The 12,844-nt window shown below is 35.6% G+C and overlaps 1 protein-coding gene across 3 annotated transcripts in view; it reads left to right on the top strand.

Annotated features, from left to right (window-relative positions):
• The window catches only part of DMD (dystrophin), a 1,135,346-nt gene that overhangs the window by 246,774 nt on the left and 875,728 nt on the right, over nucleotides 1-12,844 (top strand). The window lies entirely within an intron of this gene.

Genomic DNA, 12,844 nt, shown 5'->3' with positions numbered 1-12,844 from the left:
ATTGAGTGGATGTGCCAGTTTTGCTGAGGTCAGATCAGTGGTTTCTTGTTGTGGAGTATGAGTTTTGCTTTTTATTTGTTTGATCAAATTTATGAAGATGCTACTAACTACATAGATATGGACTGATGCAGTTTCTGATCCCTTTGCTTGCCCTATCTTTCTCTGAGAATAAGAGTGTATACAAAGTGGAATTTCTGCATGATTTAGGAGTCTGAGGGTGAAAAATATGGAGGATCAATTAATTATGCAGGTACTCCAGGGTAACATTGAAGCATGATGCTTAAATCCACTTTGATTGTAAAATGCATGAGGATGTGTGCTGTATTTCAGTAGTCTCTTCCCCTTTCCATCCTCATTTTCTGTCTTAAATTATAAGGGGAAAATGGTGTGACACCTCTTTCCTCAGTTTTTATTTACACTTCATATGAATTGGTGCAGGTTAATGATTTGACTGTAAACATAATCCACCTACAAAGTTTCTCAGCTTTATCTCTTTGTCTTTCTGATAAAGCTGGAGTTGGGAATAAAAGTAATTGTTTTAGTGGCTTCTCAGTCGTTTACACATTGGCTTCTCAGTCATTTACACATGGCATTGCAACCAAATTCTAGTATTTATATCATTCATATTATCTGTGCTCTTTTATCCTTGATGATTCTGAACAGATTAAATGAACTTTAAAGATTTATTTTTAAAATGGAAGCAGATGTAAAGTCACTGAGCACACGTGTACATGCAAATACTAATACTCTATAAAGTCAGCAGTTTATACTTGTAAATGTTAGATGCATGCTGAATATCCTATGTTAAATTTTATTACAACATTTAGAGTAAGAAATTGCTAGAATATAACCAAGATTATTTCCTGCCTTCAAATGTTCTCTGGATTTTTGGCAGGAGTTAGGGGTGTTAACCTCAACTGCCTGGCAAAATATCCTGCTGTGGACTGTACTGCCTGTTTAAATTTTCTCCATAGGATTTTACCCAAGTTTCTCATATCTTTGTGAAATTATAACATTGACCCAGAATAAAGTTCAGTCCTAATGGGTTCTACATTTTCCTGGTGGGCTAGAAATCTCTTTATCAGATTACTTTGAAGAATTTGTGATTGAGAAGGCTGTATAAATATAAGCTGTTGGTACCAAAAATAAATCAATAATTAGAACTGACAGAAGTGAGGCAAAGCCATGTGAAATTCAAAATTTAATTTGATACATGAATATTTTAAGGCAAATTTGAACATGTGCTTACTTTGGACGGCATTAGCTCTGGGCAGCAATTTGTTGTTGTGGTAGAGGGAAAGAAGGGTTTATAGGGAGCTGTCAAGACCATTTTTGCTTAAAATATCCCTGCATTTTCCACTGTACACCACTTAAGAGTATGGTATAGTTTGTTTTATACAAAGCTGTATATTGAAGTTGACCCAATAATTTTCCTGGAATAAGATTAAGGAGAGTTTTATTTTACTTTTGTTTAAAAAGTGCATAACAATTTAAGAGGAAATTTTTGTTCTTTGTGCTGGATCTTTCAAGCTGACAAGGCTGCAGGGGAAGAACTGAGATAGCCCCACTGTAGCTCCAAAGGAGGCTTTGTAGGCTGCTGTTGGCCCGACAGCTTCTTAGTCCTTGCCCTAAATGCATCGACTGCTCCTGTGCCAGCCACACAGAATGCTTCTTATTCATCTGATTTACTGTGGTGCATTTTGCTTGCATTATCTAAAAATGTATTTAGCATGTGCCAAAACTCCATTGATTGCACCATAGCATGTCTTGGGGTGGGGGAGTAATTTTAGTCACAAACTGAACCTACTTTTCTTTTGCTTTAAATTCCATTATCTGTTCAAATTGGGTGTTTTGTTTTTATTTTTAGCAGGCAGTTGTGAATGGCAGCTGTTTACTGTGAGAACATCAGGGTATTTCAGGAATCTTTAAAGAAAGAAATTGAGCTGTTTAATCATAGATACTTTTGTTTGCTAACATTAGCTATTAGTTTGAGGTACAATTTTGTGTGGGAACAGGTAGGGAAGCTAAGCTGGTTTTTCAGGTCAAGTAGTTTTTTTGGTTTTTTTCTGGAATGAATTTATAGAAGCATAAGTAGATGCATTTTGTATATAACTGGCAAGCTGTTCATGATGACATTTTAAATTATATGATTTCCATTATCTGTGCTTGATTTCATTAATGGCGTGGTTTTGAGTAGGCAAAATCATGCCTGTCAAAAATGGGATTTTTTTTTTTTTTAAGTTTTTTTTTTTGTTGGTTACTTGATAAAAACTACTTTGTGATGGATGCCCCATCCATAAAAACACTCAAGGTCAGATTGGATGGGGCTCTAAGCAACCTGATATACTTGGATATGTCTTTTTTTATTGCCTGGGGATTGGATTAAAAGACCTTTAAGGGTCTCTTCCACTTAAACTGTGCTGTGATTCCAGCAATGATTGCTACTCACATAAGGAGCAGCACTGCAAATCTCTGTTGCAGATTGGATAACCTTCCAGAAGATGTATTTTTCTTCATCGTTTGCAATGCATTCATAGTAGTAACAGAGATCTGGATTTGGGATCAGATTGAGGTTCAAAATGGCAACATTCCTTTTCTGTCTTTAATACAGGTGATGCTTCTGCCATCAGGTGGGACAGTTAATGCTTTAATGAAACATGCATCTTTTCATTCTGCTTCCCATTTCTACTTTACTACAAAAATTCAGGCTCAACACACACAATATAAACTGTATCCAACCCTGTGTGTGTGCCACCTGACAAGGCATTAATTGCAGTTGATCATTTTGATGCACTGTAACACATCTATCTACACTTAAGAGTTGGGACATGTTACAGGTGTTCTCAATACAGCACTCAAACATTCCGATCTAGAAATGCATTCTGTGAGCTGCAGGTAGGAAAAACTCACTGAGAAGAGTGAGACAGCCATGCTTAGAATGAGAAGAACATAAGTAATAAGTAGATAGTTTTGGCTCATTTAATATTGAAATTCTTCAGTAATTTTGAAAACAAGCAGTGGATTGTACCAATTTGATCATCTGTAGGAATGGTTATACAAGATGTGTTAAAATAAAAGGTACAGAATAGGAGCTCCCAAAACCCTGTTTTACATTCAGTAATTATATAGATTTATGTATTGCAGACATCTAGAAAAATGAATTATTTTGTATCAGTAGAAAGAATTAGAAATCAAAATGTCCTGAAATCTAAGGGGAGTAGCTAATAGTTCCTTCAGAACAAAAGACTCTTGGCTTAGCCTTAACAGAGTAATCTGGAGTCTGAAAAACTGAAGCATTCTAGAGCTTGAAGAAATTTATCAAGAGAATGCAAATATGTTCAAAAAGCAGGTAAATGATTCTGTTTGGGATTTCAGGCAGGCAAGACTCCCATATTACCCAAGTCTTGAGAGAGGTGGTTGCTTAGCTTCAGGTGAGAGCTTCAGCAGTCTTACTCCTCTTGTATCACTTACACAGGAGTTTGCTTTGCATACCAGAGAGAGACATCCTTCTCCTGCATATCCTGCATTTTCCATGGAGGTAGAGTAGAAGGCCACAACACAAAAAAGTTGATTGCAAAGATTTGACAAAAAGTTTTACTTTCAAGCTGATTCAAACCTATTGCACAGCTGAATGATGTTGGGGGATCCTCTTGAGATCTGTGGGAGCAGCCACAGGCAGATTGATGTGTAGAGCAGCTACCTGCTGTGTGCTGCCTAAAGGGAATTGACACCTGTACCAGATTGCTGGGAGACTGGCCTGACTTGCAGACCGTGTAGTGAGGAAATCAAGATGTTGTAGGAATAATCCATCTTGGAAGAAGCTGTTTCTGTCTCCCATGAAATTGCTGTGTGTGCAGCTGCCCGTGATGTATTTCACTGTGCAAGGGCTATCGGAGCCATCATTCACTTTTGTGCTGACACATCTGTATTTGGAAGTCTGCAATGTCTCAACTAACTTGAACTTAAAACATCATAGAATTGTCCAGCTTGAAATGATTTGGGGTTTTCTCACTTGCTGGTCTTTGCCCTTTCTCTTCCCTGTTTTTAGTGGAACTTCTTGTAAGGACAAGGATGTTACACTTGAGCATAAGACAAATGACCATTTTGAACACTGGATTGGTGCTATGCCCTACTATTTTAACTAGCTTTTAATTGCAGACAAGGTAGTGTAAAGAAAATGTGTAGATGTGGTGCTTAGGTACATGGTTTAGTGATGGACTTGTCAGTGTTAGGTTAATGGTTGGGATCAATGATCTTAAAAGTCTTTTCCAACCTGAATAGTTTTGTGATTCTGTAATATTATTAAAATACTTCTATCACTTTATGTGAGAATCATTCTGGGTTAGACCTCTGTCAAATTAACCTTTTGGAAAAAAAGCTATAGAGTAAATTAGACGCAAAATAATACAAACATGCAAACATAATGGAAAAAAAAATCCCAAGTGTTTGAATCCAGCAAAAGAAATGGCAACATCTGCAGTGACCTTATCCTTTGAAAATAATTTGCTTGTTAGGAGAAGCAATTTGTAATCTCCAAGAAGATATTAAAATCTAAATTCTAATTCCAAAGAAAGCAAATGCAAGGGTTCAGACACTGCTGCTTATGCTTGAAAATAGGCTTGACTTTATATAGCTGGCTTTAATGAATCTCTCAGCAGGCATCCCACCATTGTGGCTTAAGAGCTAAGCAAATATGTCACCTTTGCTGCTGCAGTCTTTAATTTGTCTCAGAAACCAACAGTTACTGTAATGCAAGATAAGTAACTATTTCTTAGTAGTTTACATGCTGTGTAAATACTGTTTGCAAAACTTTTTTTCCTGAAGGTTGACTGTATCATAAAGTGTTGGCACAATTGCCTTAGTCCCCTTATACAGGCAAGCATGTGTTTTGACCTGTCTTTCCATAAGCAGATTAATAATGGTTCTTTGTTTCTGGTTAAAATCAGTATTTTCATTGCTGAAACTCTGATGGTGAAAAAAGAAAAAAAGTTCATTGTTTACATTCATATTAAAAATATGGGATGTGAAACAATCCTGGAAATCAAGGACAAACTATCTCCTGAAGTTGTCATAATTTCAGTTCCTTTTGCACCAAAAGCCAAAGCAAAAGTATCTGTGAACATCTTGGTCAATATTATTTTTTTTTTTTGTAATTAATAAAAAAAGGATTAAGCTGCTTTTCTGCAGTGCTTCTTGTCAGTATCTTCACAGTTTTCAGTGCTAATTAGCACTAAATCCACCCCCATGTCACTGGAATAAGATTGACATTCTTAAAGGTAAACATGTAATGGCCTTTTTAAATCCAAAAGGTGTTGTTACATGCACAAAGAAGTTTTTCCTAGAGGGAGTAATGGCCTGAGTGAATGTCAGTTTGAGAAGAGAAGGCTACTATATAACAGAAGTGACTTCCCTTAGCAAAAGTGCATTTACACAGAGCAAATAAAAGATTCGGCTTTTCTGAATAACATGGCAGTAATTTACTGTCAAACAGATTTAATTGTAGGGAAAATGTGAGGAAAATCATGGCCAGTGATTTTTATTTTTTAAATAAATAAATCCAGAACATCTGCTAAATAAGGGTTTCTAAATCTTTGACACCGTACTTCATTAAAAGTCCCCAGATAAATCAACACTAAGTAATTGACACTCCTTCAAGTAAGGCATCAAGACTTCTGCTTATAAATCAAATGCTTGCTATCCAGAAATTAATACAAATACTGAAAATCAAAGGAGATTATATTTCTAAGCTGTAACAGATACTGTTGAAAACTCCAGATGGAGTTTTTAATGTCATGATCTTATTTCCTACATGTATTTGCAGCAGCATGAGTAAATTTTTGTGGAAGCATACTGCTGGGAAGTCTAGTAGAGTGTCTTGGTCCATATCTGACCCTGTGAAATAAAACTGAGTGTTTAAAAATGCTTATTCATCATGTAAAAGCTTTTAAAATTTGGCCTTTCCAACTAACAAGTCCATAATTCTATGGGACCTTCAATATGCCTAATTGCAAGGTCAGTTTAGTACAACAGACAATCAATTATTTAGGACACCTTAGAACTGCTTATGCTTTTAATGAGTTTCCTCAGGTGGACTCCTGTAGCCTAAAAAGACTATATTGACTATAAGCAAGGTTTCTGCAATTTATTTTAAATATACCTTGACAGGAATACATTTCCTTGGGGTTTTGGGTTTGATTTTAGCCTTTGCTCTTCCCCATCCGTTTAAAAGAAATTAACCAAATTTTGAAAATTAGAAACTATTTTACTTTGAAGATACCCAGTAAAGTGAAAGCTGTAGTTACTTTGACACTGTCTCTTGTCTTTCCAGCTTGAGTCTTTCAGTGCATGTTGCTTGTTTAAATTTCATTGTTGGTTTTATAGATGATCTTCAAATTTTTTTAGAGGTCTTATTTGAAGTCACTGATAGAGCTATAAAGGTGAAAATTTATGCCATGTATTATGGAATAAGGTCATAATTTTTGCTCACTGTTGAGGTTTTTTTTGTGTTATTACAGTCATAGTGAGAATAGACAAGCAAGTTGAGTTGATAAAATGGAGGTGTTCAAGTGGCAGTTGTTCACTGCCCAAATCTGCTGTTCATCCTGGCAATGCTTATTCTGTATTTGGTGGGGTTTTTTTTTTCATTAAATGTTAGCCAAATGGAATTTTAAGCTGCCGATAAGATAGAGACTATGCAGTCTCTTTTGAAGTATTTTCATATTCAACAGAACAACTCATTTGGAGAAGAGACCAAGCACCAGGATTTATGTGGGAATGTCACAAGTGACAAGCCTTCCCTAATGAATTGCTTCAAAAGAAAAGTACCACCTGTCTGACATTATTCCAGACTTAATTACCCTGTATCACTTCTGACAACTGCAGAAAAAACAGACTGATGTTTCTGACCTCTAGTTTGAAGAGATCTTTCCATCTTGTGCTATTTGATTAAAACAACATCAAGGTCTGAGTATTGCCAAGCCACAGCTGCCAGTCAAGGGGGTTGCATTCTTCATGACAGCTTCAGATTCTCTTCACCAGTATTTTGTTGCTTTCACTCCCATTAAGAAGTGTTGTAATATTAGCCTTTGCTTTTATATTCTCTCTTAAAGAGAAATTAGTATAACCTTTCAATAAGCATACATTTGAACCACCACAGGGTTTTGTTCCTTGTAGACATGAAAATGAGATGACAAACAACTCCTTTTCTTCCAAAACCTTCTGAATCTGTGAGAGTGATAAGGAAATAGTGAATTACCTGGACAGGAGCCCTAACTCCTTGATATTTTACCTAATTTTTGAACTAAATTATTTCTGTTCATTATTTTAACTTTCTTTTTCCTTTAGACCACTTACTACTATTTGAAGTTCTTCTTTAGCAGACTTGAAAAATCTCTCACCCTGTAATATTTAATATAAAAGTATAAATGTTCTGTGCTGAACTGAATAATTAATTGTGTCTGACTATATTTGAGATGATTGGAAAGGAGTGCATGCATCTCTATGGCAACTTTAATCTTTTGTAAAGTCTCTCTTTAATGTGAAAATTCAAGAAAATCTACACTTGAATAGTTGAGCGTAAATTAGGAAGAAACTCCAAATGTAAAGTCTATTATGTATTGTGAGACATCTGGTATTTCTTGTAGAAAGGAGCATGAAATTCTCTCCAACTTGTGATGTCAACAACTAGGAAATGCTACATTTGATGATACTCATGCAACTGTTCATTTTTCCCATTGCTGTTGTGCCTCTCTAGGTGGCTTTTAAGTACTCAGTGACATCCTGGTTCTCGTTCTCATGTAATCCAAGTGTTTCACAAACATTGGGCAGCCTGTTTTTCATGCTGCCTACAAGGCATTAACATCTCCATTTGACAAACAAGAAGCCACAGCGTAGAACTACCAAAGTTAGAATTACATGTTAAATTTATGATCCATCTGAAAGGCAACTGTAATCAGTTTTTCAGACCAATTACTGCTGTGACTTTGAATGTTTTTAGGGCATAATTTTGTAGTAGATGTGGTGTGGGCATGTGTCTTCCTGTGTTATCATTAGTGCATGTAATCTTTGCCATTGGGGTTAAATTCATAGAAATTTGGCATTATCTCAAATGACTAATAGTCTCAAGATAGCCCTGAGGGTGATTTTTTTCAGACATTTGACAATGCAGGAATAGTGCAGTTTGAGGCATAAGGAGATCTGTGATCAGTGCCTGACCTTGCTTCTTTCTCTGATTTTGCTTTGCTTCCCCATTCTACCCTCAAGCCCCTCCTGGTGGTCTGCCTTCATGTCCAACAACTCCCTAGTCTGGGTTCTGCTCTTCAGGTTCTTGCTCTAGGACATTTAGTTTGTCTCCCATGGATTTTCATCAGATATAAATTCAATTAATTTTCATGAAAACTTGTGTGGTTTAGTGGGAAGATTTTTTTTTTTTTTTTTTTTTTTTTCTGTTTTGGGGTTTGTTTTGTTTTGGTTTTTTTTTTTTTTTTTTTTTTTTTTTTTTGGTGGCCTGGGCTCTGTGATGAGCCATTTGTTCAGTTCTTCACTGGTTTTCATGGTATTTTTATTTTTAGCTCACCTTCCAGTACCATTCTTATTTCTTATTCCAGACTTATTGAAGGAAGTGCTGGGTGAGGGACATAGCACAAGGACAGGGGCTTCACTTTTTGTGCTCACTGCAATAGAAGTCAGTAAGTTAAGAAAAAGGGAAAAGTTCTTTTCTGACCTCTCCCTGGTGCACTGCCACATGCAAAGTACTGAAATATTGTGGCCAGCTTCTTCTAATGACTGCAGCTTCTCCCATTACAGATACTTTCTTTTTGTCACTCCTCTCACAGGGACTAGAATGGATATGTTCCAAACCAGGAATACTGAATTTGCCTACAACTCCAAGGACACATTGAGACACCTCCCAGGAAAATAGCTATAAGATTAGTATTTCTGATAAGAGAAAATCTTTTTTCTAGCCGAACTCTCAAAGCTATTCTTAACTCTAAATTTTAATAGTAGAAGCAAAGACATAATTTTAGAAATTTTAGCCCGACTGGACTGTTTGATAAAAGGGTAGAATGGAAAACTCATGACAGTGTCACTGACTTCTAAATAGGTCATATATAACAACCCTGTTCAAATCAGTCATAATTTGGACGCCTTTACGGCTTTACAAAGGAGATTCTTAATCTCCTTCATAATGACTAATAAATCAAGACTGAAATCATTGGCTTTGGGTTGGATACAGCAGCTGAAATGCAGAAATTAAATGGCTTAACTTGTACCTTATTGTGGCAGAAAGAATTCAGATGTTAAGACCTTTTTTTTTTTTAAATTTTTAACACATAATAATATTCTCTTACAGTTATTCTTAGTTTCACACCAGTTGGGAGGATTTTTGTGAGGCATCCTTTAGGCTGCCTTTGGGTACAAATTATTAAATCCATACTTTTGATCTTTTTAGTCTTTTGCATCACTCTTTATCACCTCATGATCATTTGCAGCATGAGAAGTGCATTGTCATGAAGGATTTTGGAGAGGGTGAGTGCAAAAAGATGTTTGAACCAGAGACATCTGTTATATCTCATGCAGTGGGACAGGTAGATAGTATTTGTATCTTCTGTAGTCAAGCTTGCTGATATTAAAACATGAGTTGTAAACAACTGCTCTATCTGAAATATTGCAAGCACTTTCAGCCTTATCTTTCTTTATATTTCATGCACTCTTTGAGCAAAAATACATGTATGTGGTGAATCTACTTTCTTATTTATACAGCTAATACACCTAGAAGGTGTTAGCAAGGCATCATGCTGCTGACATTATCCTGTGTTTTCCATTGATGTGTGATTTGCTGTGCATCCCTTCCTATTCATCAGTCTAGTGTTTTCAAGAAACCAACTTTTTTCAGTCTGGTTTTATAGTGTTACTTTATTCTGAGCAGAACTTACTGCAAATAAAAGTTCATTAAATCAATAGCCTACAGAAATACTCTATTTACATTGGGTTTTGTCTTAATTTCTTTCTAAATGTGTCTATTAGCATGCAGAGAATAAGAATTTTGAGAGAGTGTGTCTTTAGGCTGGGCATATTCTGGATAAACAGAGGGAAAAGATGCTGGAACTGTTACTTCTGGTTTTGTGTAAAAACTACAAAAACTTGGATTTCAGGCATCTTTCCATAGATGGCAAAACGATCATTCCTATTTCCCTGACTTCTGTGGCCAGTCCTGGAAAACAGTTATGGATTGTCTGGTGAAGTGGCTGCTCAGCTATCCCTTATTTTTCAAAAAACATTAAAGTGGCTGTTCTTCAAATTAAGTATTAACAAGGTCCTCCTCCCAACAGCAGGTGTGGAGCTATAATTGGCCATTAGGTTATCATGTTTTGGTTGGAGACTTTGAGAGGATAACAAAAGTAATTTCTATCGCTGCAAATTCTCTTTTATTGCAAGGGAGAACTCCCAACCAGGTCAGGCTGGTCACAGAGGTAGTGGCTTATTTTCATCAGTGAAACCAATTAACTTTCTCAACTTCAGAGCTCATATTTCAGTGTGAAATTCTTAGTTGTCTAAAGGCACTTGAACTTGACTAACACATAAATAAATTAAATTTGCCCTAACAATGAAAAAAAAAAAAAAAAAAAAAAAAAAAAAGCCAGAAACTCTTTTGAGCTCTTTTTCTTTTCTCAGTAATTTGAAAAAAAAGACAAATCAAGCAAAATTTTTTTTTTCATTGTGAGTAACTTGGTGTTATCCTTGAAATCTGATGCTTGCAGCTTTTTAATTTAGAAATACATAACTACACAAATTAATGCTTTTATTATGATGTCATATCTGATGTTTTACTCCTTTGGAAAAGTTGGATTTTACAGGCCTCTAAACTACTTTCTTGGGGGGGGTTCTTCCCCTATCCCACAGAAATAAAGTAGATTGAATTGCATTCTGCCTAGTTGTTTAATTTTATGTTATTTTAATTTTTTTAGAAATAGCTTTGGAAAATTCAACTATATTGTTAATATTTAACCATCAGTGGATTTTTTTTCCCTCATATAAGCTGATGAGAAGCTGTAGAACAACATTTTTCATAGAAAATTTCTAAATTCAACTAATTACATTGAATATCAGAACTAATTAAACTGGAAAAGGAAGCACTTTGGGAATGATGTAAAAAAGAGACCGTAATTATTTAGTGTACTCTGATAGAGCCCTGCAAAAGAAAGCTAAGAACCAGAGAGAGGATGCTATGGTAATACACATGCTAAACATGCATAATTTTAGCATGTATAGTCAAGAATTGCTGGAAAAAAAGGGTTACAGACAGCAAAAGCAATCTGGTTTTCAATGCCTTTTTCCCTCTCCTTTTAAATATTTTCCATCTCTTGTCATATGAGATATGAACATTTAAGTTTTTGTATAATGAGCAGCAGAAGACATCTGTGAAATCTTCCTGCTCAGTTGCTCTTCATTTTCAGGATTTCCCTTTGTGTTTCTCTATTGGGGGATAACACAATGTGGGAAACTGTGATATTGCAAATTACAGATTTATGAAATGATGTTAAATTGTGTGTGGAAAGGTAGCTCCCCCTAATCTTGGTTAGTCCCAAACCATGGCTTTTGAAAAACCATGGGTTTGCCCCGGAAAAGACTTTAAGAAAGAATTTATGAGAACGTACAAAAACGTCCTTGCAGAAATATGGATGGTGTACGTGTTCTTCCAGAGCCAAACACACATTTTATTAGGGAGCAGCTCTTTATAAACTGGCTTTGCTTTGAGGAAGCTGCTGACTCAGTCTTCTGCTGGGTCTGGAGTGAGGTGCCCGTGCCACTGCTCCAGGTGGGCTGATCTTGGCACTTGTGTCCTGGCTGAGCTCCAGCTTTCCCTCTGGCCCCTCCAGTTTCCTCCTGTTCAGGAGCACTATTGATTTGAAGGGAACAGAGAGTATTTACTGGCTCCTATAATGATCATCAGATCTGAGTGTCCTACATGTATTTGTATAGTACAAGTAACACCACAATAAATCTGGGCCCTTTCTACTGTTGAGTCTTTTTTTTTTTCCTGTGTCTGGATTCCTACAGGCTCCTAAAGTTTGAGACCAGCTAAGAGATCTCAGAATAGCTCTCCCTATGCATTTTCTAGGGAACCCCTAAAGTCCATACAATAAACTATTTTTACTGTAATTTTAAAACACTGACAAGAAATACATGCAACCTAGAGACTTGTTAAACTAAGTTGTCTGAATTATAATCATTAAGTGGGAAAGAAACTTTTTAGGAATTTAAATCTTCCTGGAAATATGCCCAAAAAAGCATGATTTTCAGAGATGCCAGAAATACTTAATAGAAAATATAGAATAGTAAAGCTTTTCTATTTTATATTTATTTCTATTTTTAATTCTCTAAATTGTTAATTCAATTTTAACTACAGATTCCTATTTGAAAAGTTTTCTAAATTCTAATATTCTATCAAATAAACTGACTCACTCATAAGTATTTATTGAAATGATATGAAAAAAGTTAAACTCGAGTTCCTACTTTTTTTCTGCTAATAGTAATAATAATAATAATAATAATATCAGTTATAAAAAGGGACGGAGTAGACACAGAAATTTAACTAGCTTCAGATTCTTGAAGCTGAAAGACTCTGAGAGGCGTAAGAGATGCTGATGGGAAATACAAACCTGCTCAATAAGTAAAAAGTTTCCAGAGAAGCTCCAACCAACATTTTATTCTAAGCATTTTCCTTTCAGCATTTATATTGTATGTAAACTTAGATTACTTTGTAAAATGCTTTCATTTTGTACATGTAATTTAGAATAGCTGCTTCTTGTGCAAAATCTTCTTTAATAAAATAGCATACTTT

Source organism: Oenanthe melanoleuca, chromosome 1, assembly GCF_029582105.1.
Source record: "Oenanthe melanoleuca isolate GR-GAL-2019-014 chromosome 1, OMel1.0, whole genome shotgun sequence".
NCBI lineage: Eukaryota > Metazoa > Chordata > Aves > Passeriformes > Muscicapidae > Oenanthe > Oenanthe melanoleuca.
The sequence above is the reverse complement of the archived record's forward strand: the minus strand, read 5'-3'. Positions and strand labels throughout refer to the sequence as shown.